Here is a 25,350-nt window from a genome sequence, read left to right as displayed (position 1 = left end):
TCCGAGTTCACCCCAGAGCGGAACACGGAAGGTTCCCTCCGTTCTCGGCCGATCTGTCAGCCCCGGTTGGGGAAAGCCCGAAAGCGAGCCTTTATCCCTCGCCGCCTCCGACCTCCGCCCGCACCCCGCCTCGCCCCTCGCTAAACCCGGTGATCATAGCGGTAGCCGCTAGCGTGCAGCCCATCTCGTTAGACGATCGGGAGCGTCGCTTGCAATATTAATTGTGGGGGTGGGGGTAGGAGGGCGCCCGTCACTTTCCGTTCCTCTTTCCGCCCGGCCTGCCGTCGCGGCGCTTTCCAGATAGATACGATCGGCGGGCAGGCGGTCGTTTCTTTCTCGAGTGGACCGGCGGCGGCGGCGGCATGGCATGGCACAGCGGATCGCGGCTCGACTCGCTTTATCGTTATTTTCGAGATTTATGAATCTACCCTCTGCCGGATGCTGGAGATTGTTTGATTTCGGTGGTGCGAGGAGGGGGACTGCGGACGGGCTAGTTCTTTTCGACGAAAATTATCGAACTGAATATTCGTTGTCTATACTAGTTCAAATTGGCGCTAATCAAAATGACATTAGTCGAAATTGGCATTTATCAATTTCAAACTGGCATTTCTCAATTTCAAAGTGATATTAAATATAATAAAATTGCAATTGTAAAAATCGAACATCAACGTTCGAATGGAACTGAATCAGTTGATCAAACAGATCAACACAGCTCTTTTTCTCTCTGTCTTTTTCGTTAAAAAATAAAAAAAAATAGTTTTTTTGATGACTACATCTCGAAAAGTATTAGTAAGTACAATGCGCAAAAAAATTAACGCACATTATGGAAATTTCAAATTTATTTTACAACTGAAGGTGTTCTCAATGATAATTATTTTCATCAGAATTATGCATGCCTATGTTATCCACTTTCAACGGTTTTCTTCAATACAGATGTTTTTTCCCAGCAGGAATTAAAAAAGATGATATTATCAGATTTTGAATGTATTGGCTCCATTCTAAAATCAGTTGTTCTCGATCAATTCTAGTGATCAATAGTTTTTCTTTCGTTTGATTTTCTACACTCGATCGCTATGCAACGCGAAACATGCAATTTGACCCAAGAGGAATGTGCCCAAGCGGTAGTTTTGCGAGAAGAAGGGTGGACATACACAAGAATTGCAGAAAGGTTTGGAGTTTCCCATACAAGTGTGTCCAGAATGTTGCAGCGATTCAGGGAGACAGGTATGAATGTCCGAAGACCAGGACAGGGTAGACCACAGGTAACAACTAACAACTGCCATTCAAGAACGTTACTTGAGAGTTTCTTCGTTGAGACAACGGTTTGCAACCGCTCGCCTCCTTCAAATTCAGCTTGAGCAAACTCATGAGGTGCAAATTAGCACTCAGACAATATGAAATCGCCTCAGAGAATATGATTTAAGGCCTCGTGTCGCGGCAAGAGGCCCAGCTCTTACTCCAGCCCATCGAAGGGCGCGTTAGGATTTTGCGAGAGGGCATATCCATTGGGAAGAGGCCGATTGGAAAAGAGTTCTCTTCACATATGAGTTTAGATTCTGCCTCTACCATTGTGATCGACGTTCCCTTGTATACAGACGTCCACATGAAAGATATACTCAGTGCAATTTCCTGAATACTACTGGTTTCGGGGGAAGATCGATCATGGTATGGGGTGGAATATCTTTGACTGCTCGTACAGACCTACTGGTCGTTGATAATGAAGCTATGAATGCTGATAAGTATATAAAGAACATTCTTGAAGAGCATGTAGTGCCATTTGCCCCATACATTGGTGAAAATTTCATTTTTATGGACGATAATGCCAGACCCCATCGTGCGCGCATCGTTCAGGAGTACCTTGAAGAGGTTGAAGTCTCTCGAGTGGAATGGCCAGCAAGAAGTCCAGATCTCAATCCGATTGAGCAGGTTTGGGACAACCTCAATAGAAGGCTGAGAAGTTCAGAAAATCATCCAGCTATTCTTAATGACTTAGGAATCCATCTCGGAGAAATCTGGGAAGGATTAGATCAGAACATTTTAAGATCACTCATTTTGAGTATGAACCGTCGTTGCCGAGCTGTAATTATCGCAAGGGGTGGAAATACCAAGTATTAAATCACTTATCAGCATTTCAGTATTTTGAAAATTGTTCATTTCTCTTCTTTCACATAAGATTCTGTGAAATCCCAAATTTTTCATCCATTTAATGTGTCTTGTTTCGTTCAAAACCTTCCCGAGAGAACATAAGAAATAAGTTATAAAGTCAATGTAGAGTTAACTTTCATTAAAATTGAGTTTTTCAGAATGTGCATTAATTTTTTTGCGCAGTGTATGTAATCGGAGTCTCTCAAATCTTCCATACTCTGCGAAATGAAATAGTTAATAGGTATCCAAAGAACAGCGAAATAAACGTTGATTCTGAAACACAATGGGAGTCTGAAATCGTCTCTTTTTATGATAACTCATTAAAAAACACACGATCTTCCGTCTGTGTTCTGTAAATGAAACGAAATGGTATAATAGAATCCAGAATTTCCAGAAAGAAATTTCAGAAATTAGAGAATATCGTTCAAAATAATATTGGCAAGGCAACGGTTGTTAATTGTGCAAAATTCATCGCTCATATCCAAAGATTCATTTTTTCTGCATTCGATATGCAAGATATAAATCTTTTGAGAAAATTCGTTATTCTCGAATAGTTTTAATTAATTATTACGTTATTTAGTGTGTATATCATTCAATAAAATTTTTTCATTAATACATTTTATTACAATGAAGAATTTAAATTCAGAATTGCCAATTTGATTTTGTTTATTGTCAATTTGTAATAATTGATAAATGCCAATTCGAAATTGATTAATGCCCATTTGCTTCTGATTAATGCCAGTTTGAAATTGATATTGTCAATTTGTTTTTGACTAATGTCATTTTGAGTTTGATTAGCGCCAATTTGAACTTGAAAAGGTATAGGTAGATCCCAAGTTGATATGAACAGAAAAATTTTCACCAAATTCATTTTGAAATTCCTTTTTTCCGCCAACCTCTTAATAATAGCTCTGTTTAACGTACACGAAATTAGCTATGAATGAAACCGTTTATTGGATAATTTCCTGTTAATGCATTATTGTCATGGGTAATCGAACATAGAAGTATTGAGCAGCTTCCCAAATAATTATTTTATTTGTATGTCGCATTGATTTTCGTAGTACCTAGCGGGTGAATTGAGAAGAGATGAATTGTGGAGGTTGCAGTAAAATTCTCTCTACGTTCATTAAGTACTGCAGAAATTTAGAGGAAATAGCTCTAGCTAGAACTTTCAGTTCCACCCCGTATACCATCAAATTCAATTGAAATTCCTGCAGAATCAACATCAAGCAATAAACTAGATGAGATACGCTACAAATAGACAACAAAATGATCAAAATCGATGCACACTCTAAAATGTTATTGTTTGTCCGTTTTTTTTGTCCAGGATTGTATTTCAAGGCGTAATACAGAGGTGAAGATATGGAAAAACTTCCCATATTGACCTATGCCTCTAAATGCGTCTTCTGCTCTTACCCTAGCTGCCCGTTAGGGACGGCAGGATCGGCCGAACCGACCCAAAAATATCTCGTCCAGCAAAGATGTGAATTTTCACATTTTCACCAAAAAATCGAATTAACCATGTATATAATGTAGAGAATTCTAAACGTTACATAACTCTAAATCAATTTCATAAAAATTTTGAAGAATTGAAATAATCTATTGATTATGAAACTCTTTTTGAATTTGCAGTTTTTTTCAAATCCTTCATCATGAACTCAGTCCGTAAACAAAATACGCTCATCTCGAACAATATGAAGGCGAAAGCGCCGCCTCGCCCATTATAGAATCTTCCCTAGCGACCGCTCGTTCAGGTACCACCTGCCGGCCCTGCCCGAACTGGTCCCATAAACATATCGATGGAGCGTAAATACCAATGAGAATTACTTGTTTAAATTTGGCCAATTTCTGTTAGAATTTTATTCAGATAACAATGAAATTAGATTCGCCACTTATTCAATGTTTTTATTGATATCCGGTTCACATGACAAAGTACTACAGATCGTTGTTACAACAAAAATTATTGGGATAAACAGTCGGGTTCAAATTAAAAGACTCTTTTTAATTCATTCGGGCTTTCGCTAACTGTTTTATTAGCATCTTCAGGAATCTACAAATATATTCAGTGTAACTCTCATTTTCAATAATCTACATTTGTAGATTCCTGAAGATGAAGATGATAATAAAACAGTTAGTGAAAGCTCGAATGAATTCAAAAGAGTTTTCTAATTTGAACCTGACTGTTTATCCCAATAATTTTTGTTGTCTGTACAGTGCATCCCATTTTTGGCGAGACAGCCAGGTTTCTCGCTCGTTATTCAAGATAGAGCCTTGTGGTTTTCACATTCCTTTCCTACTTTTTTGTGAAACCCAAGTTGGCCTAATCAGATTTTGCAAAACTGTTTCCGTTTATGAGATACAGGGCGATTTTGGAAATTGATACTTTTCGGTCCCTTCCTTTATCTCCGAAGTTATCAGAAAAAATGCTGAGCTGGAAACTGCGTCTGATACAGAATTCTGCGTAGAATCCAGGGGCGTACTCAATATTTTTTTCGGGGTATGATTTTGAAGATACGACACAAACCTATATTTTTTTCAATGGAACACCCTGTATTTTATTACTTCGTTGAATTCGATATTTTTTTCTCTTCAAAATGATGTATAATATTATATAGGTAGGATGTTTAGAAATGCTAAAAAATACTAAAACATCACATACTGATGATTTTTGTTAGTGGGACATGGATTTCCCATATAAAAGATGAATCATTTGAATAATTTTCATTTGTGATAGTAAGCGAACAAAGATAATACACTCATCACTAACACGAAAAACAAGGTACCTACCTAGATGAAATCATAATACAAATTAGATACAGATGAAATACCCAATAAAGTATTTATCATTAATACAAATTTTCACCATTACATAATATCTTACTAATTAAACTGTTCAAATTGCTGCCCATTTTCCCTAATACATAATTGACAGTTTTCAATATTCGGCTGAGTGCATTTAATATTATTATTTAATATTAAAAAAAGGCGGTTCTGTAAATCCTGGAAAGCTGTCTCTGTTGATGCACGAAGTTCTTCGGGAGTGTTGTGTCTGAAAGACAATAAGAATTCATAGCGATGACAGCTAGATCAGATTTGTTTTTTTCTTTCCAATATGCCTACTTGATAAAACAATGCTGCCAAATGAATAGTAGCCTTAATAACAAAAAGGATGTTTTTATCAACCATGACCTATTACTTTTAATAATCAAAAGTAATAATTCTCTTTTTGAAACTTGGGAAATTCATGGCCCACTAACAAAAAAATCTCTGAACATCCTACCTATATAATATTATACATCATTTTGAAGAGAAAAAAATATCGAATTCAACGAAGTAATAAAATGCAGGGTGTTCCATTGAAAAAATATAGAATTGTGTCGTGTCCTCAAAATCATACCCCGAAAAAAAATATTGAGTACGCCCCTGGATTCTACGCAGAATTCTGTATCAGACGCAGTTTTAAGCTCAGCATTGTTTCTAATAACTTCGGAGATAAAGGAAGGGTTCGAAAAAGTATCAATTTCCAAAATCGCCCTGTATCTCATAAACGGAAACAGTTATGCAAAATCTGATTAGGACAACTTGGGTTTTACAAAAAAGTAGGACAGGAACGTGAAAACCGCAAGGCTCTATCTTAAATAGCAAGCCAGAAACCTGGCTGTCTCACCTAAAAGGGGATGCACTGTACAGTCGATAACTTTTCTCTACTCGATCGTTGTTACTTAAGAGGAATTTTTGTCTCATTTTATACGTTTCCTGAACGTGTGTGATTGCTTTAAGACTGGACTGCAAACAATGAAGCAAGTGAAAAATCGGCGGTGTTTTTTTTTGGTAGCGTTCCGAAATAGCTCGACGATGTGTCCAAGAAACAGAAAAAAGGTTCAATTAGGTCATAGACACCATAAAACCGAAGTGTTCTGCCTTACGTACTCAAATCAACTTTATGAAAAGCCCTAAAACTGCGCCGTTTACGGTCCAATAATTCATATTATGTGCGAACGGCGCCCGGCCCAATCCAATCTGCCAACAAGCCGGGAGGGTGGTGTCGGCGGGCGGGCGGGCGGGCGGGCGGCTGGTATCCGGAAAAGAGAGGAGAAACGGGGCGATAAACACCTCGCTCTCCGCCGCCACGGTTTGAGTGTTATTTCCGCCCCCCCATCACATATACCTCGCAAGTCGGCCGTGTGTGGGATCATGGAAATTTTCGGCGGTCGAGGGGTGCGGGGGAAATGTCAAAAAGCCTACGTTCGGAAGCTGGGAATTAATTCCGGTTCGCCCGGATGTTCCGCGGCGCTCGATCATCCGGGGGATTTTCTTATTTATTTTTTTTTTACCGTTCTAGAGTGGAGTGGGTCGGGAGTTTTCGCCACTCGTACCAGAAGATGGACATCCGGACGTAATTATAAAAACAATGCGGGTCTCTAACTTGCAATAAATTCAGTAAATACAGACTAAAGCCCGTTTGCAACAGCCAAGAATTCTCTGGAGAATTCTCTACAAAATTCTCGCAAGAAAAGGGCGGAGACTATTTAGTACGCAACTGAACAGAGAATTCTACCGAAAGTGCGTATGTAACGGTACATAATTCACGGCGCATGAAATCTCGAGTAAATTTTCTAGAGAATTCTCGGCTGTTGCAAACGGGCTTAACAGAGAGTTTTTTAAATATGCTCGGATAGTACACTGCGCAAAAAAATTAACGCACATTATGGAAATCTCAAATTTATTCTACAACTGAAGGTGTTCTCAATGATAATTATTTTTATCAGAATTATGCATGCATGTTATCCACTTTCAACGGTTTTCTTCAATACAGATGTTTTGTCCCAGCAGGAATAAAAAAAGATGATATTATCATATTTTGAATGTATTGGCTCCATTCTAAAATCAGTTGTTCTCGATCAATTCTAGTGATCTATAGTTTTTCTTTCGTTTGATTTTCTACACTCGATCGCTATGCAACGCGAAACACGCAATTTGACCCAAGAGGAATGTGCCCAAGCGGTAGTTTTGCGAGAAGAAGGGTGGACATACATAAAATTGCACAAAGGTTTGGAGTTTCCCATACAAATGTGTCCAGAATGTTGCAGCGATTCAGGGAGACAGGTATGAATGTCCGAAGACCAGGACAGGGTAGACCACGGGTAACAACTGCCATTCAAGAACGTTACTTGAGAGTTTCTTCGTTGAGACAACGGTTTGCAACCGCTCGCCTCCTTCAAATTCAGCTTGAGCAAACTCATGACAATAAGAAATCGCCTCAGAGAATATGATTTAAGGCCTCGTGTCGCGGCAAGAGGCCCAGCTCTTATCCCAGCCCATCGAAGGGCGCGTTTGGATTTTGCGAGAGAGCATATCCATTGGGAAGAGGCCGATTGGGAAAGAGTTCTCTTCACAGATGAGTCTAGATTCTGCCTCTACCCATTGTGATCGACGTTCCCTTGTATACAGACGACCACATGAAAGATATGCTCAGTGCAATTTCCTGAATACTACTGGTTTCGGGGGAGGATCGATTATGGTATGGGGTGGAATATCTTTGACTGCTCGTATAGACCTGGTGGTCGTTGATAATGGAGCTATGAATGCTGATAAGCACATAAGGAACATTCTTGAAGAGCATGTAGTGCCATTTGCCCCATACATTGGTGAAAATTTCAATTTTATGGACGATAATGTCAGACCCAGATCAGGAGTACCTTGAAGAGGTTGAAGTCTCTCGAATGGAATGGCCAGCACGAAGTCCAGATCTCAATCCGATTGAGCAGGTTTGGGACAACCTCAATAGAAGGCTGAGAAGTTCAGAAAATCATCCAGCTACTCTTAATGACTTAGGAATCCATCTCGGAGAAATTTGGGAAGGATTAGATCAGAACATTTTAAGATCACTCATTTTGAGAATGAACCGTAGTTGCCGAGCTGTAATTAACGCAAGGCGTATAAATACCAAGTATTAAATCACTTATCAGCATTTCAGTATTTCGAAAATTGTTCATTTCTCTTCTTTCACATAAGATTTTGTGAAATCCTGAATTTTTCTTCCATTTAATGTGTCTTGTTTCGTTCAATACCCCCCCGAAAGAACATAAAAAATAAGTTGTAAAGTCAATGTAGAGTTAAGCTTCATTTAAATTGAGATTTTCAGAATGTGCGTTAATTTTTTTGCGCAGTGTATTTCAAATTGCGCTCTACTGCTAAAATATTTGTACGAGTCAAAGATTAACCCTTTATGCGCAGTTACACGTACGTACCAAATATCAAATTCTTATTTCTTGTTCTTAAACAGACATTTAAAAAAACTAATTCGTAAAATGGGGTAATACGATTCAACTCAATGAAATAATTCAGAAGGTTAAAAAATGGAATCTCCAGAGCTATTACTCGCCATTTTTCTTCTACCAAGAAAGTTACATAAATATACAAGTGTACGAGTCGTACAATAAATATGAAAAATTAGATATATCAAAAAATTCAGAAACTCAATTCAACCAAATATTTTCATTCGAGATTATTTAGATCATTCGCTCTTTCATAATTGTTATTTTATGTGTAAGTGGGCCAGGCGAGACAAAGGATTCGGCAATTGCAATAGTTTGTTTTAATATCTAACATTCCTTAATCGAACTGCAGCAATATTGTGAGTGAAGAAAAATGTACTAAATATGCAAAATGTAATTCGATTTCGATTAGGTGGTCTTGACGTCATTGTACAATTTTACTATATATAGTTTGTTAGATTAGGAAATAAACGTTCATTATCAAGTGATCCTCCGTATTATCAATCTCAATCCTCGAGTCCCTAAGTTTTCACCAACCCAGAACTCTTAGAACTTGAGGTCAAATTGAGATACAAACCCAATAACAAGTACTTAATTAGAGTAGCATCATATCGGATGGAGAATAACGAATATATTTATGGTATCAACTTTGCGAAATGTGCGGAAATCAGCCTACTTCTTTCTGAATAAACGAAGAACTTTATTTCGTCTTCTTGTCCTATACAATCATCATAAAATTTCAAAATTGGGGTTTTCAGTAAATTACTGTCTTCTATTCTACTTATCTTCATTCAATTTTATTGGTTGACGAAAACGTTGCAAATTGGCGCATGCGACGGGTATAAATTCCTCTTTTCCGCTGTTTGTTGTAAATAATATCTTACAAATCCATTAATGATTTTTAAGCATGGAAAAGTTTCAGTATACAGTATACAGTACAGTACAGTACAGTAGAACATTGAAAGAATCACGGCAGAGTTGCGAAAAATTTGTGCACTTTTCAGATTTTTATATATGTATACAGGGTGAGTCTTTGACTCTTCAAATATGAAACAGTAGATTTTTCAGGTCGAAAGAAACACTTTTTTCCTATATCATTTTTTCCGATTCGGACCTGTTAAAAAGATATAGCCATTTTAAGTTTTCATAATGAGTTGTGCCTCCCCTGGAAAAACAAAATTACCCTAGCTGATTATATGAGACTACACATATGTGGATCTTTTAAACATAGTTGTATTCAGCCAAATTACCGAGTTTTTCAAATTTCACAGATATTTTTTCATATTTGAACATCAAATTACTCGAAAACGTCGCATTATACGAGAAAATATGAAGAATATATTTCGGGACACGTGTATTTACCGAAAATTATCACAATATTCCAAGTGGTCTTTTCACATTATCGATAAACCCGTTGAGTGATAATGATCATCATCAAGTATCCTAGATAGAATGACTGCTGAGACGTAGCGAATGTTATGATTCAGCCGAGTAAACAGGGAATTGAATAAATGTCATTACCGGCGGCGTCAATCTGTCAGTGCGCGAGGATTGCGGGCACAAAACAGCCCTCCTGTGTCATTCCCCGTCGCGTCATCGTGCATGCCAACATATATCCGACAAAGCTTCGCGCTAGGGCCCTCATCCCATCATGCCCGACGCCGCCGTCTCCCGTTTGATGCGTGTACGTGTACATTTCAGCCGCCCGCCGCCGCTAACATCTGAACTGTTCGCCCGGAGAGGTGAACTCCCGCCGCCGCCGCCACCGATCGGGGGACGGGGGCCGAAACGCTGAAAAGCAACCGGAGCAAAAAGTCCTCCTTCCAGTCTCGGCATTCCGCTCGCAACATCCTCGCCTTTTCCGGGTATCGTAAAATGGGAATGACGACCCATTCGGCTAGGAGGGATTTTGTCGGAAATGCCATATTTTCCCGAATATCTTGTTCACGTTCTCGTATCTCGGTGTTTTACTTATATTCTCTCGAAAATAATATAAACCTTTTTTTGTTGTTGCTAATGCGGGACGCTGCAGATTAGGGGTCGGTCTGGGTCCCCGTCGTCCGATGCCTGGAAAGGTTATGGATCGATCGAATATACGATATTATTGGTATCGCACTGCGCATTTCGTATCATAAATCACGTATGACTAATGGGCCAAATTCTTCGTCAATCAACGCGTTAGAGAAACCATATTTTTTTTGTGAGGGGGCGCGTTTTTAGAAAGCGTTCAAAGCTGCATTTTCTGAAAGAACAAGTAGATTGACTTGAGGTGATAATTTGTAATTATGAAGGGTCTGTTGTGTCACAGAGACACCTCCTCTTCCTCATAGAAGCTGCATTCTTTAGTTTCTCTTGAACCAATTCTCACCAGGAAACAGTGTCCCATGAGAAAGCCACTGAAGAGGTGTAACTTATTCTTGATGAGATAAAGATAGCCTTTCGATCTTGCAGTTTTGAAGTCCCGAAGAAACTTTTCGAAGTGATGAATCCTTGGAAGATTCCGCCAGAAGGTTTCTCTTCCAGCTCCTCATTCTCCTGGAACTACACTGTTCAAGAATGAAGCGGATAATTCGCGTCATTTCAATAGTATTGGACAGTTGATGAAATGACAATTAAACTGGGATGGTTCAAGGGATGGTCTTGATATCTTCCAACTTCCATTGTCTCCCGTTTTTTCCTCCAGGTCTTTATTCTCCTTCTCATTCAGCAATATTACTTGAGGTGTATTGTGTGTGATTTTCCTGTCTATCAGAACCAAATAGAGTTTGTTATGATCATTTTCCAATACAGAATTTGGAAGTTGTAGTAAGGAACAATTTTTACCTCAGAAGTTGGTATTTTATAGCCAATTCTTGGTGTATAATCTTGGCAACAGCATCATGTCTATTCTTGTGCTCCGTGCCTGCGAACTTCTGGCATCCACCGGTGATGTGTTGGATGGTTTCATTTGTCACACAGCCATAACGATAGCTATCGTTCGCCTCCTCAGATTAATAAAACAATAATCTATGTTCGCCACTGAGGTATCCTTGGCGATATATTCCATATATGTAGTTTTTTGTTGCAATCACTTGATCTTGTATGAAAATGATGAAGCCCTCCGTCTAAGAAAACAACTTGCCGGAAGTCAACCTGTAGTTCGACGCAGATATTTCGAAGTTATCATGGTTGACCTCGTTCTGGTGCCTTCCATGCAAAGGTTTCCCAATCAGTTTCAGCAGAGTGTTCGACTATTTCTGAGTGTGCTTGTTGCAGCTTCAAAAGAGTCGAATTATTAGCAACACCAACTACTCGATGGAGTTCTGATGAAGCAGCCTTGTTCAGAAAATATTCCTGATGTCCTTCAATTTCCTGAGACATATGGTTCGACAAATCCTAAAATCCTTGACCCCTAGGGCGTCGGGACAGCTGTGTACGTTCTATTGACAATCTGGAATATTGTCAGAAAAGAATCCAATACTAGAAAAAAAACATCACCTGATCCTGATCTCTGCGCTGAGGAACTGAACAGATGGGTCAGCATAAAATTATATGCGAAATGTTAAGCTAAAAAACAATGGTCTATGTTATTTACAGCCTACTGATGCTAGGGAGATTGAAAACATCATAAGTCAGCTCAAATCTAAAGAGACTCTGGATATAGACTACTTTTCGAAAAGAATATTGAAAGAAGTAAAAAAGCAGATATCCCCTCCCTCTCGTGTTGGTTTTAAACAGATGAGGAAACATCAGCAGAGAAAAATAAGAACAATGCTGACAAAACATCATTAACATCACCCTTACAATCATAATAAATTATGATTATGATTATTAGGGTGATGTCAATGATGTTTTGTCAGCATTGTTCTTATTTTTCTCTGTAAGATTGCTAAATCGGTGGTGGTTCAAGAGATGATACCGAATGAGTAGCTCAGTGCCGAGCGAGCGTATGTATTAATTATTGCTTCGGTCATATTTTTGCTGTTTAGGTTGTGACTTTAGCCTTGCGGCTTTCACACTCCTCTCCAGAGGAACATTCACTTATCTCAGATCTTAAAAAGATTAAGCTCTGTTGGAGCCCTTTCCCGATTGTCGGGATCATGGTGGTGGTCGGGTCCGGGTTGCTCCTCGGTTTCCTGATATCGATCAGGTCCTGTCTCCTCGTCTTCTCGGTGTCCGTTGGGTTCCTGATTTCCCCGCATCTCCTGTCGAAGTGGATGTGGATGTTTTTCTGCATTTCCTAGGGACTTGCGCACCGTTCTCGCTGTCCCTAACAGTACCGCTTTCTGCATGACTCTATAGATATTTTGGTCCAACTGAAGTTTCCTCAAATTCTCTGTTAGTTTTTTCGGCATCAGGCCTGTAGATGAAATAACAACAGGGATAGTTCTGATATCTTTCAACTTCCACTGTCTCCTGGTATGTTCCTCGAGGTGTCAGTGTTTCGTAATATTTTCTATGTGCCTATTTAGTAGATTGTTGTTGTTTGGAATCGCCACGTCGATGAATAGTGTTCTGGTCTCATCCCTATTCAGCAATATGATGTTAGGTCTATTGTAAATGTAATGATAAACAAAACAGCATCCGGTTGGTAATTGTAATAGTAAACTTTTGTTTATCTTAGAAGTTGATATTTTATTGCCAATTCTTGGTGTAAAATCATGGCAACAACATTATGTAGATTCTTGTATTCCGTGCTCGCGAAGTTCTGGCATCCACCGGTAATGTGCTGGATAGTTTCATGTGTCGCATGACTTTAGCCTTGCGGCTTTCACAATCCTCGTCCGAGAAACATTCACGTATCCCAGATATCTCAGATATCAAAAGAATTGAGCTCTGTTGGAGCCCTTTCCAGGTTTTCGGGCTCTTGGTGGTGATCGTGTCCGGGTCGCTCCTCGGCTCCCTGCCGTCGGTTGGATTCCTGCTCCACCCGTACTTCCTGTCGGAGCAGACGGTGTTCCTCTGCATTCCCCATGTACTTGCGTACAGTTCTCGCCGTTCCCAGCAGTACCGCCTTCTGCATGACTCTATAGATATTTTCGTCCAACTGAAGTTTCCTCAAGTTCTCTAGTAGTTTCTTCGGTATCAAGCCTGTAGATGATATGACAATAGGGATGGTCTTGACATCTTTCAGCTTCCACTGTCTCCTGGTTTGTTCCTCGAGATCTCTGTACTTTGAAATTTTTCCAGTGTGCCTATCTAGATGATTATTATTATTAGGAATCGCCACGTCGATGAATAGTGCTCTGACCTCATCCTTATTGAGCAATATGAGGTCTGGTCTATTGTGGGTTATTTTCCGGTCTGTGAGAACCGTGCGATCCCAGTAGAGCTTGTGATGTTCATTTTCCAATACAGCATCCGGATGGTAATTGTAATAAGGAACCTTTTTCGAACTTAGAAGTTGGTGTTTTAGTGCCAATTCTTGGTGTAAAATCTTGGCAACAGCATCATGTCTATTTTTTTACTCCGTGCCTGCGAACTTCTGAAATCCCCCGGTGATGTGTTGGATAGTTTCATGTGTCGCACAGCCATAACGACAGCTATCGTCCGCCACTGAGGCATCCTTGGCGATATATTTCAAGTAGTTCCTTGTTGGAATCACCTGTTGGCTCGTTGAACACTTGTCCATTCCAGTTCTCTACGCTGCTGTCTCGAAATTCGGCCATGAAAATCTGTCTGAAATCTAGACTACATTGAAGAGTAGAGAAATAATTCTGAAGACAGACTTCGCAGTCAAAAAATGCTTTTAGAAATGTGTACAATATTGTAATATCCGTTCTTCCACCTCAGAGGCTGGAAAGTTCAACGCTATTGCGTGAAGATATTACCCAATTATTTTCCGACGAGGTAGTCGAATCCATCTTCCATAAAATCAATTATGTGGGGGGTGAGCTCGGACCGTGCGATCCATGGCGAACCTCCCCGTCGTTAATGCGTGGCGCGCTCGATTTATTTTCTGCTCAAATCGAGAATCAACACCCTGGGCCGAGATTCGTAATATCGATATAAATGCCGGGAAATGCTTCGCCTCTGCTGGCAGTTAACGACAATCAATTAGTGCGGGATCGTGGTTTTGACTGGCGGACGCGATCGAACTCCGAAACCCAATAACACGACGAGGTGTCACGTGAATTCGGGGTCACGGGATGTCGTGTCGGAGAATGAAGGACGTGCTCGGGTAACGCCATCAAATTTTTTTCACGTTGGCGTTAGTGTCAAGCCGTACTATGGCGATACTGGCGATACTAGATTAGGATTAGACAATTACTGCTAAATCTTCTTTTGAATCATCATTGATTTATTACAAATCAAAAATATAATAACGGTAAATAATACCCGGTAGAACATGACAACATTGAATAAAGTTCCATCAATTCCAAACGTTCTCCACCGTGGAAAAATGCTATGTTGCTCTGATGAGGCCAAATGAGGCCGAAACCATGGTCAGCATCTGCTTTTCTTCGGTGGAACGTACTCCATTTGGGGCCTTGACGATGGCAAATTGGCTAGCTCAATTCAGATCGTAACACTTGTCGATATTCATATCGTCGGGTGGTATGCATCTGAATTTATCCTTATCAAAAATATAATGTTCTGACATTGTTTAGCGTTAGCATCCATGGCAGCTTGTATCGTCAATGTTGACATTGTTAGGCGTTGCACTATTATTAAATAGTGCTCTCTTAACAGTGTCAACATTAGTTGTCACTGTTTAGAGAAACTCATAAATGTAAACATATCCATGTGTTGACTCTATTGACTGTCGACATTGTTGAATTGGCACTGTTTAGACTTGATACTATTAACGACACAGTTGAGGGTCAAAGACACTGATGATTGTTGATCCAGAATCGCCACTATTGCTTCTTCATACTCTGGTCATTGGCAGTTATGAATATTGATTCGGGTGTTGGGTACTGAAATTGTGGAGTTTTTGAACTGTTTAGCGTCGGCATACAAGAATATTGACACTGTTATAGTTGCGGTTCCAGGAGTAATTTCGGAGAAAAAGCATAATTTTATATTTGAAATTCTGTAAGGTGTTTGTCTCGGTGTTTGTTGATATAAATAGGTACCTATATATTCATAATTGTTAAATAAGCTACATGTTTGAAAGAAAACTACTTTGAAACTTATTCTTTCTTGAGGGGGAAAACAAAATCATTCTTTTTAGTAATAAATCTAGAGAAAAGTCAAGGTAACCCAAATGTGAAATTTCATCGACCTCGGTGCAATTGTTCTGTCTTGACGATTTTACAACTGACATCATTTTTTTGGAAATTTTTCGAATCATGGTGAATCTAAATGTGATACATATTCTAGAAGAGCAACATCTTCTAGAAATAAATATTCGAATTAATATTTCTCTCAAGTTTTCAATGGGAGCTACCTTTGTGGTCTTTGTTTGCTGAACCTATTGAGTGTTTAGCTTTCGATTGTTGACTCAGTTAAGTATGGACATTATTCAGTATTGACTTTGTTGAGTGTTGATAAGGCTGATTTTTGACCCTGCAAGTGTAAACACACAGAAGAATTGATAATGCTGATGGTTGGTAGTCATTATTATAGTGACAGTTTGATATTGACACTGTTCAGTATTGACACTGTTAAAGATTTGCCCTCATGTGTTTTGACACACATATTCGAAAAAATATTTCTCTCAAGTTTTCAAGGGGAACCGCCCTTGTGCACTGTTGTTTGTTGAACCTATTGAGTGTTTAGCTTTCGATTTTTGACTCAGTTAAGTATCGACATTATTCAGTATCGACTTTGTTGAGTGTTGATACGGCTGATTTTTGACCATGTAAGTGTAAACACACAGAATAGTTGATAAGGCTCATCGTTGGCAGTCATGAGTTTCATGATGACACTGTTCAGTATTGACACTGTTAAAGATTTGCTCTCATGTGTTTTGAGTGCTGGTTTACACTATTGCGCATGAGTGCTTACACCACTACCGATATTGTTGAGTATTGAAATTCAGTATACATTTTTCAGTATCGGCATAATTCATTGTTGACACCGTTGAGTTTCTTTATACTCTGTAATAATCTGTTTTGGAGTTTCTTCGGGTACTTACAGACCACCAATTTTTTTATATCCTATTATTCATAATTTTCCTAATTCCAAATTTGTTCAGCCGATTCTAAGAATTACCTTGAATAGCTGCCTAATTCTTCCAACTTCATTTAGTTAAGCACGGCGTCAGTTAGCTTTTTCTCTTCTTTCTTATCACTTTACACCTTCTGTAACGAAATTCTATTTTTTGTTTCAAATCCTTCTTCATTCTTAGATGAATCAGTTTAGCCAGAGCAAAGACATTTTGACCGGTGCGAATTTTGCCATTTTTCAGCAGATGCGAGACATTCCTTTTCCTCTTCCCTCAGGTGGGATTAATAAAGGGGATCTTTCCCTGTCTGTCGTTCATTCTTGATTGATTTTCATTTCATTCGTGATTCATTCTTATTGAGTATCAATTCTGCATTCTTAAATGACTCCGTTTTCTGTATTCCGTAGTAATTCTTGATTTTCTAACTAGTGTTGGCTCGAGCCTAAACTTTGTTCCCGTCTTCCTGAGCGACCACGAATGTGATTCATCCCTAGTAAAAATTCAACCTATCTCGAAGAACTTCAATAGACTTCGAAGGTAGTATGATGAGTTAAGAGCTAAATAGCCACTCCATACTGTTAAATTCAAAACACAGATTAAACCAAATCCGTCCAGCCCTTTTCTTTGCGGAAGTTTTTTGACCTGAGGTGCGAAAGCCCCTGGAAAGAAGAAACAAACCCGTCCCCGATGGGTTCACCCCACTGTGAGTATTTTGACTGGCGGTGCGAAAACCCCTGGAAAGACGAAAACTGAGCGGAGAAACGAATCCCACCGTTGTGCCATTGCTCCCAACCTGTGAACCTGTAATTTTTGAGGCTATGGGAATTCCGTCCCATTTTATTTTCGTTGAACTCACTTTATAAAATAACCACTTCTCATTGCTATCTGCACATAATACTGAGAGAATCTTCGAACTGTGCGTTTTCTATTTCCATCTATTGAAATGTACTTTTAGTTGACTGATACTAGTTTATATTTCTTTCAATCGGTGGATTTCATGGTTATGTGTTAGTAACTATTGTGTTTTTTATTTCGAGATACTGAATAAATTTGTGAACTCGGATTTTGATAGTTATCGGTAACACCATAGAAAAGAAGGAAAAGGTTGTCGATTAGAAGCCGGTACTCGAGAACTCCAAGAAAAACCCTTTACACTGCATAAATCAGCAACTTCTTTTACCCTTGCTTTAATTTACTGTTTCTTGGTTTTTAGTCAAGTCTCTCGCTGTTTTTTTTTCATTTAATTTCTTCTTAATTTTAGTCAATTTAATCAACAGGTAATGATCACTCGATATATCGTATTTCCCATGTACTCTCATATTTTGTATCTGCATTCCATTTGTTTCTCCTCTCCAATTATTGATTTCTCATTCCTTGCCAGTATCTTTTGTATATTTTCCCGACAGTTTATTCTTTTTTCAATTCTGAAAAACGATGTCGCATGTCGAATTTTATCATCTCCTACTGATTTTTTTCAAGGAATCATTTCGGGGGTTCTGTCCGAGTTTTTCTATCGTACAGTCATTTTCAGTTTTGATTAATCCGGCGCTTTAGAGGAGCCGTCCAGTGTCCGAAGGTAAGACAGCACCTTCACCTTTGCCTATCCTTTGCTACAATTTGGGTTCTACCACTACTGTTAGTTCTTCGATTCTCTGCTGGTGTGAAAACCCGGAGGGAGCAGAACACACTCTGGGGTGAACTGCCTTTCCTTTTTTTTCTAACTTTCCAGTGTCCACCTCTACTGTTAGTACGAATCTCTTCTGATGTGAAAACTACTGGTGAGGGAAAATTTCTGTGCTGGAGACAATCGAAGAAACAAATTGTGTATATTTCAAAAAAGAGTATTAGTTATGATTAATTTTGCAAAATTCTATATAATATTCCAGTATAATTCTCTTCCTTTCAGAAAATCTTTCCAATTTGATGTTTGACAGTTTCAATCGAAGAAAGGCAGACCTGCGAAACATCAAAAATCTCTCCTGCATGTGTGCGAAATAATTCAATACGCAGATTGTGACCAGTCGAATCCCCAGCGGCCTGAATCCATCGGAAGCCTCAGCCGGCCGGCTCAGGCACCAGTTCCAGGAAGGCAATCTGCATGGGCATAAATTTAGCAGAGCCCCGTGTTTGTCAAAGTTAATTTCTAGAATGGGTTGCTTGTTATTCCCTCCGGCAATCCGCCGCAAAGCCCCAACATACGGGCTCTGCGCTCGTGACCCATCGCGGCACCAGTCACGTCGATTTATCACATCTCGCACTCCACGGCTGAACGGGATTCAGAGCCGGAAGCAGCGAAGATCCATGAAAAATTAGGAAAAGATCGAGGAGAAGGCGGGGATGTGATACAAGGTGATAATTGGCGAAATGTTGATAACTGTTCTTCACGATAATAGGGAATACTCCTTCTGACGAAAATGATGTATTTTTTATGGAATATCTTTGAAACGTCACATTTTGAAATTACCATTTCAACCGTTTCCCCAAAAAAATCATTTAAGCACTTAAAAATGAAAAAATGGGTATTTAAAGTTTGAAGCGTGTAATGAAGCCCAGTTTTCTGAGGAAAATTGGAGTTCATTTTAGTGCATTCCTTTCATTCCATATTTCCGCCTTTGAAAATATTTAATTCTCAAATATTCAGTACATTCATTCCGATAGGCAGAGTAAATGTGAAAAACCGTTTATCTGTGTTTAACGTTGTTTTTCTTGCATGCCGTTGAAGATTTCGACGTTTTTCTGATGTTGATATGCGATAAACCGGAGCTGACGACGTTTTTCATGTCGCATTCTGGAATTTTCGGATTTTGGCGTGTGGGGGGATTTGCCTATAAAAGCAGATTTTCCCCCGCGACGGTGACTTTTGACTTTTGATTCTCTGTTACTTCAGTCGCTTTTACTTTTTCTGCTCTTTTACTTCAGTCTCTTTAGTTAGTTAATTGTGTGCCCGACAAGCCGTTCAACAATTTTAAGAATAATTTCGTGTTGCTAGTATCAGTGCTATGAGGAATTAATTTTTAGTTTTTCATTTGTTTTCCGCGAGTGCCTGAAATAAAGGAGGTAGGTCCCCGTCTTTACCGTTCAGTTTCTTGATTAGACCTACACCGGTTACTTCTTTGACACTGCTGTACTGTATCTCTTTCTGTTATATTTTATCGTACTTCACCCTGTTTCGCGAGTCTGACTTTTCCCTTCGCTATCAGTCATGGCGCGTAAGTCCTTGGGGTACTGAAGGGAAAGTCCCGTCAACCCTCTGTCCGCGTCATAAGTGTTGAATCCGAAATCTCTTCTTTTCTATCAGTCATGGTGCGTAAGCCCTTGGGGTAGAGAATAAGAGATACCGCTCGTCGTCAGTGAAATCCTGTAGTTGCGCTCAAGATAGACCTTTTCTTCGCTATCAGTCATGGAGCGTTAGCCCTTGGGGTAGAGAGTAAAAGTCTCGAGTAGATCCGCCCTGGTCGTGTTTCTTTCATTTCTGGATAAATACAAATAATTACATCCCGATACCGTATAGCAAGTCATTTCACTTCGCGAGGTCATCCTTAGTATCCATTTCGTCAGTTCTGGTTGAACAACCTTTGATTTTTCACTGTACCCGGTATAAACTTTATAAAGTGCTCGTGACCGGATAGAACTTCCCGAATGTATGTTTGCTGATAGATTCGCTGAGAATCTTTGAATGGACGTGAAAAAGTCATTATTCCCCCTAAATGAGCCCTTCATGTAAGGGATGCTTCCTGCATACAACAATTTACGCGGATGAACAGTTCTCAATCGACTTTTAGTAAAATGTTCATTGCACATGGTGTAGTCAGTAGTGTTTGCAGGTTTTTACGCCCTGAAAATTTTATCCACTTCGTAGCACTAAAAATAAAAGTCAATGAATGACCGAGTCACATGTTATCAGTTTTAATACTTACATTCCCATTTTCCTGGGTAAAATTCGTTTTATTTGATCCACAGTTCTTCACATACAATAATTTTCGAACGATATTCTGAGGTTTTCGCCAAGAAATCAGACAAAAATTTCAATAATCAGCAACTATATAGAACGGGCTTGAAAAACAAAAGGCGATACGAGGTTATCTAAGGATACGAGAATCAAAACATTCAAAAACTGTTCTATAAAAATGCCCATATGACATCTCGCAAAATTTCATATGTCCCTCGAATTGATATTTTAACCAGTCTTAGGGTCTTAAAAACACATTTGAAACACAGATGGTGCTCACATCACTCTATTCGCTTCGTTTCCTATCTTTCTACTCTATAATCTTTGCTACTGCTAAAATGGCGACATATTCAAATCTTGCGTTAATTTTGGGATACTCTCTACATACCAAAGTAAGTACATATTAATCAACACATTCACACATGAGAAGAAATAAATTTGATTGCGAATTCTCCAGATCGTTTCGGTTTCATGCGGAGGATATTTATTTTTAATATTCCCGCTATCTGTACCTACATAAAAGGAATACCGCAGGGACGGTTACTGCAGGGAAAACATCCAGCATTTCCCGAATCGGGAGGTTAATAAAAATAGGATCTGCGGAAAGCCGGAAAACGGCGAGGGATGGCGGAGCGGGAGAGGAGCCGGTTGACCGGAAAAACGGAATCGGAAGAGACCATGGTTGATTGTGGAAGGACGAAGGGTGTTCGACTATCCGCTCGTTGGCTGAGCGATAACAAGGCTTGAATACGGGTCCCTGGGTAATGAAAGAGCGAACGGGCTAACAGGCGACGCTGAAAACTGTCCCGACGGACCGGGATTTTCCGACGTCGGAGCACTTCCACGACGAAAGCTGTTCTTTTTTTCGGTCTGCCCGGAGGTACGAGGAGGGAAAGGGGTTGTTTTGTGTTTCCTCAGACCTCAGACATTTCAAAATGGTCGGCTATTAAATTATCCGCTTGTGCGCATATATTTTCTCGAAATTATCGGAAATTATGTTCGAGCTCAGGGGCGTGAAAATTCCCAAGAATATTTCATTAGATTTTGAAACATGGCCGATACATAATTGAGGTAAAAATAGATCACAAAATGAGTTGCTAAACCACACAATTACAACAGCATCTTCAGGTGGGTGAAGGTTTACTGAAATATTTGGTACCGAACATGAAGATATACAGAATGAGTCCTAGGTTCGTATGAATATTTTAACAGTAGATTCTTGTGGTCAAAAGAAACACTTTTTTCCTTCGAAATTTTTTCCTATTCTGCCCTGATAAAGAGATCAAGAATATCTAGCTAAATCTGTGACACTACAAATCTGTGGATCTTTTAAACAGAGTTGCATTTTCTATGGTTTTTCAACAATATGTCTCTTTTGAGCCGATGCGAAAAAAATGGTAAAAGAAAAAGTGTTCCTTTCGACCTCAAGAATCTACTGTTGAGATATCTGTACGTGTCAAAGACTCACCCTGTTTAACCAAGCATTTAACTCCTGAAAGTCTAGAAGGAGTACTGAAGGTTTTCACATTCGGAGCAATTTCATAACAGGTACAATTCGGTCTAGGGCGAGGAATGTTCAGAGCAGGTACCAATTACCTAGAAATGCTTTCTAATGAATTCATCAATCCTGGCTGTTGTGCTCTCTATGTTAATCAAAATCTATATTCAAGAAAAACTGAAATATACACTATTTCTGTTGGTGGCTTTTGTTGAGTCATTTATTTTCTGCCATATCTGTTATTATATGTGTTATTTGGCAATGTTGCAGCCCAAAACAGTCTCATAAACATAAAACGCGAGGTCCGTCAAGAAATTAGAAAAATCAAGGATAGATGGGGGAGAGAAAAATCTAGGGAAATACAAGCTTACGCCTTAACCATGACTAAAGGCGTTTTTTAGAAGCTACTAGAACTATTTACGGTCCAAGCAGAACAGCTAACTTTCCTATAAAAGATGCTCATGGAGTTATCCTAACTGATGATAGAATTCTCGAAAGATGGAAGGAGCATTACTATCAGGTCTTGAATCAAAATAACGATTCGGATTTATCCATTTCAGACTGGCTCACAGCGTATAGTGCGATAAAAAATATAAAAAATAATAAGTCACTGGTCTAGACGGCGTTGCATCAGAGATATTCGAAGCTCTGGATGAAGACATTGTCAATAGTCTCCCAACACTATTCCGCAAGATCTGGGAACAAGGAGATGTGCCTCAAGACTTCAGAGACGCTTTATAAGAACAAAGGCGATACGTCAAATTGCAACAATTACAGGGGCATATCGTTGGATAGGTGGCCGGTAAAATTCTCACGAAGATTATAGCTAATCGTCTGATTCCACTCTTAGAAAAGCTATTACCTGAATCCGAGTGCGGCTTTCGACCCACTAGAGGTACAGTGGACCTAATTTTTACACTGCTACAATTGCAAGACAAGGCCCGTGAACAACAATCAAGGATCTATACAGTCTATATCGATTTAAGTAAGGCTAAGAAAAATTCGTAGCAGTGTGTAAAAGCCGCCATATCAACAGCACCGCTAGAATACAGCATAATGGCTCTACAACCGACCAACTCTGAAATTAAGCATGGCAGCGCCTTTACTGTTCAATATTTTCGTCATAGCTATCTCGATAATTGCTGACATGAGTGTGCCTGCAAGAGGTGTTGGACTAAGATTCAGATTTGATTGAGGCCTGTTCAACCTGAAGCACCTCAGATCAGAAACCCGTACAAAGTTTATTACAAAACTTCAATATGCAGACGACTGCGCACTTATCGCTAGCAGCTCAGAGGATCTATAGATAATGTTGGACACTTATAAACATATACTTATTAGACTTAGTCTTAGACTTAATATTGACAAAACCAAAATCCTGGTAAGTCCGCCAGAAAGCCTTCAAACAGATATCAGCCTGGAGGATGAAACTCTAGAACAGGTCGAGCAGTTCAAATACTTGGGAAGCTTCATAAATACCATGGCTAACTTGGACACGGAAATACACAAGCATATCAATTCGGCATCACGGGCATTCTGGAAGCTAAAGGACAGAGTGTTTCAAAATCACTACCTCAATCTGAAAATCAAGACAGCTGTTTACAAAGAAGTGGTCCTCCCAACGCTTCTTTACGGAAGCGAAAGCTGGACGCCCTACAGGCGACATATTAAACAGCTTGAACAAACGCAACAACGTCATCTAAGACAGATAATGCACATCAGATGGTTCCACAAAGTTTCAAATACAGAAGTCTTGCAACGCGTGAGTTGTACAACAATTGAGACTCAAGTAACGAGGGCTCGACTCAGATGGAGCGGCCACATTCTGAGGATGCAAGACACAAGATTCCCCAAAATAGCTCTGTATGGCTATGAATTCACTGAGGGAGCTTGGAAACCAGGAGGCCAGTATAAGCGGTTATGGATATACTACATCAAGCCCTAAAATAATTTAAAGCGAATCATAACTGGGAACAACTAGCGTTAGACAGATCACAGTGGAGGTCTTTGGTCCACAGTTATAATGGCTGTATTCGGGTTCGGCTTTTGGACGGTCCGAGAATTGTTCTCAAACTGCGCAAAACTGTTGCGCCCTAGTATAAAATCCTCTTTGCAGTTCTAGAACCATTCTCGGACTGTCCGAAAGCCGAACCCGAATACAGCTAACGAAGGCTCGAGAAGAATACAGCGGCGGCCAGATATGATTATTGACTATCCATGCCCGGATTGTGGAAGGATCTGTAGGTCACGGTTGGCTATCTTCAGTCACAGTCGCCAGTAGCCCTAAGAAATTATAAGTTTGATCGCACCGATGATAGTTCTGTTTTTGAGTCTTTTTGTAGATTTATTCTCGGTAATGGGATGCAGCAATGAATGAATGAATGAATGGTTACCTCTAAGTGCGTTAACTACTCTGCACAGAACGGATCTACAGCGAAAAACATTAAAATTAGCAGGGCTACGGAAGTTGAGCAAAATAGGGGCTAAAAAATATCTTAAAGCGCATTTAAATTATTCGCAAAGCAAGAAAACTCGAGCTCGCATTTAACGGCCGTTTTCAATAAACCTATTTATCCATCGTTTCACTTACTGGCGATTAGTAACCATTGGTAACCATTCTAAAATATATCTACAGATAGATCATAGAAACGAAATCATATGCATTTTCTATCTTCAGTAACTGAAACAGTGGATAGATAGGATTATTGAAAACGGCCGTTAGTAGTCATGCTGTTAAGAGTTTTCTGCGAGTTCGAATCGATATTTAGTTTATATTGCTTTGCGAATAATGAATGATGGACCGTAGGGGGGGACATCTACTTTTGTACTCACCGGTGGGGTGTGGAAACGGTATGTCCCTCATATGCTAAAAATCTGTAAAATTCGCGTCGATTAAATGTTTTTACTCGATACTGACGAACGAAAACGCGGTTATCTCCAACCTCATGTTTTTCGCGGTAGTATCGTTTTTCTAAACTTAAAAGAGAGGTAAAAAACGTTCAGCAATCTTTATGGTTTGCAACGATATCTGAGTCCTGTACTGGATTTGAAATGAGGATGAATTTTTGCTTAGAAAGCAAAATTTATTATATTTGATATGCAGCAGAGTAATCAAATTGAAAACGTAAATTTTCACTAGACATTCAGAATTGAACTTTTTGATAATGCACAATAATATTATGGATTTTTCATCCGCTTAGGGTTCACCGTAAGGTAGAATTTTTTGGACTTCGCATCTTTTCGACAAAGAAGCCTCACCTAAGAGAATATCCTCTGGATATTTATTTTCCACCTTCGCCGTAGTGGCCGTGTGTGCGAATTCCTGCACCGAACCCCCGAAAGGTGTCCGAAAATAGATATGTAAACAGCATGACCCAATTCGCAACAA

The 25,350-nt window shown here is 39.5% G+C and overlaps 1 protein-coding gene across 5 annotated transcripts in view; it reads left to right on the top strand.

The window, feature by feature from the left end:
- The window catches only part of LOC123307435 (nucleolar protein 4), a 257,824-nt gene that overhangs the window by 72,515 nt on the left and 159,959 nt on the right, over nt 1-25,350 (top strand). The window lies entirely within an intron of this gene.

Source organism: Coccinella septempunctata, chromosome 2 (genome assembly GCF_907165205.1).
Source record: "Coccinella septempunctata chromosome 2, icCocSept1.1, whole genome shotgun sequence".
Taxonomy (NCBI): Eukaryota; Metazoa; Arthropoda; class Insecta; order Coleoptera; family Coccinellidae; genus Coccinella; species Coccinella septempunctata.
This window is presented reverse-complemented; position numbering and strand designations above follow the sequence as displayed.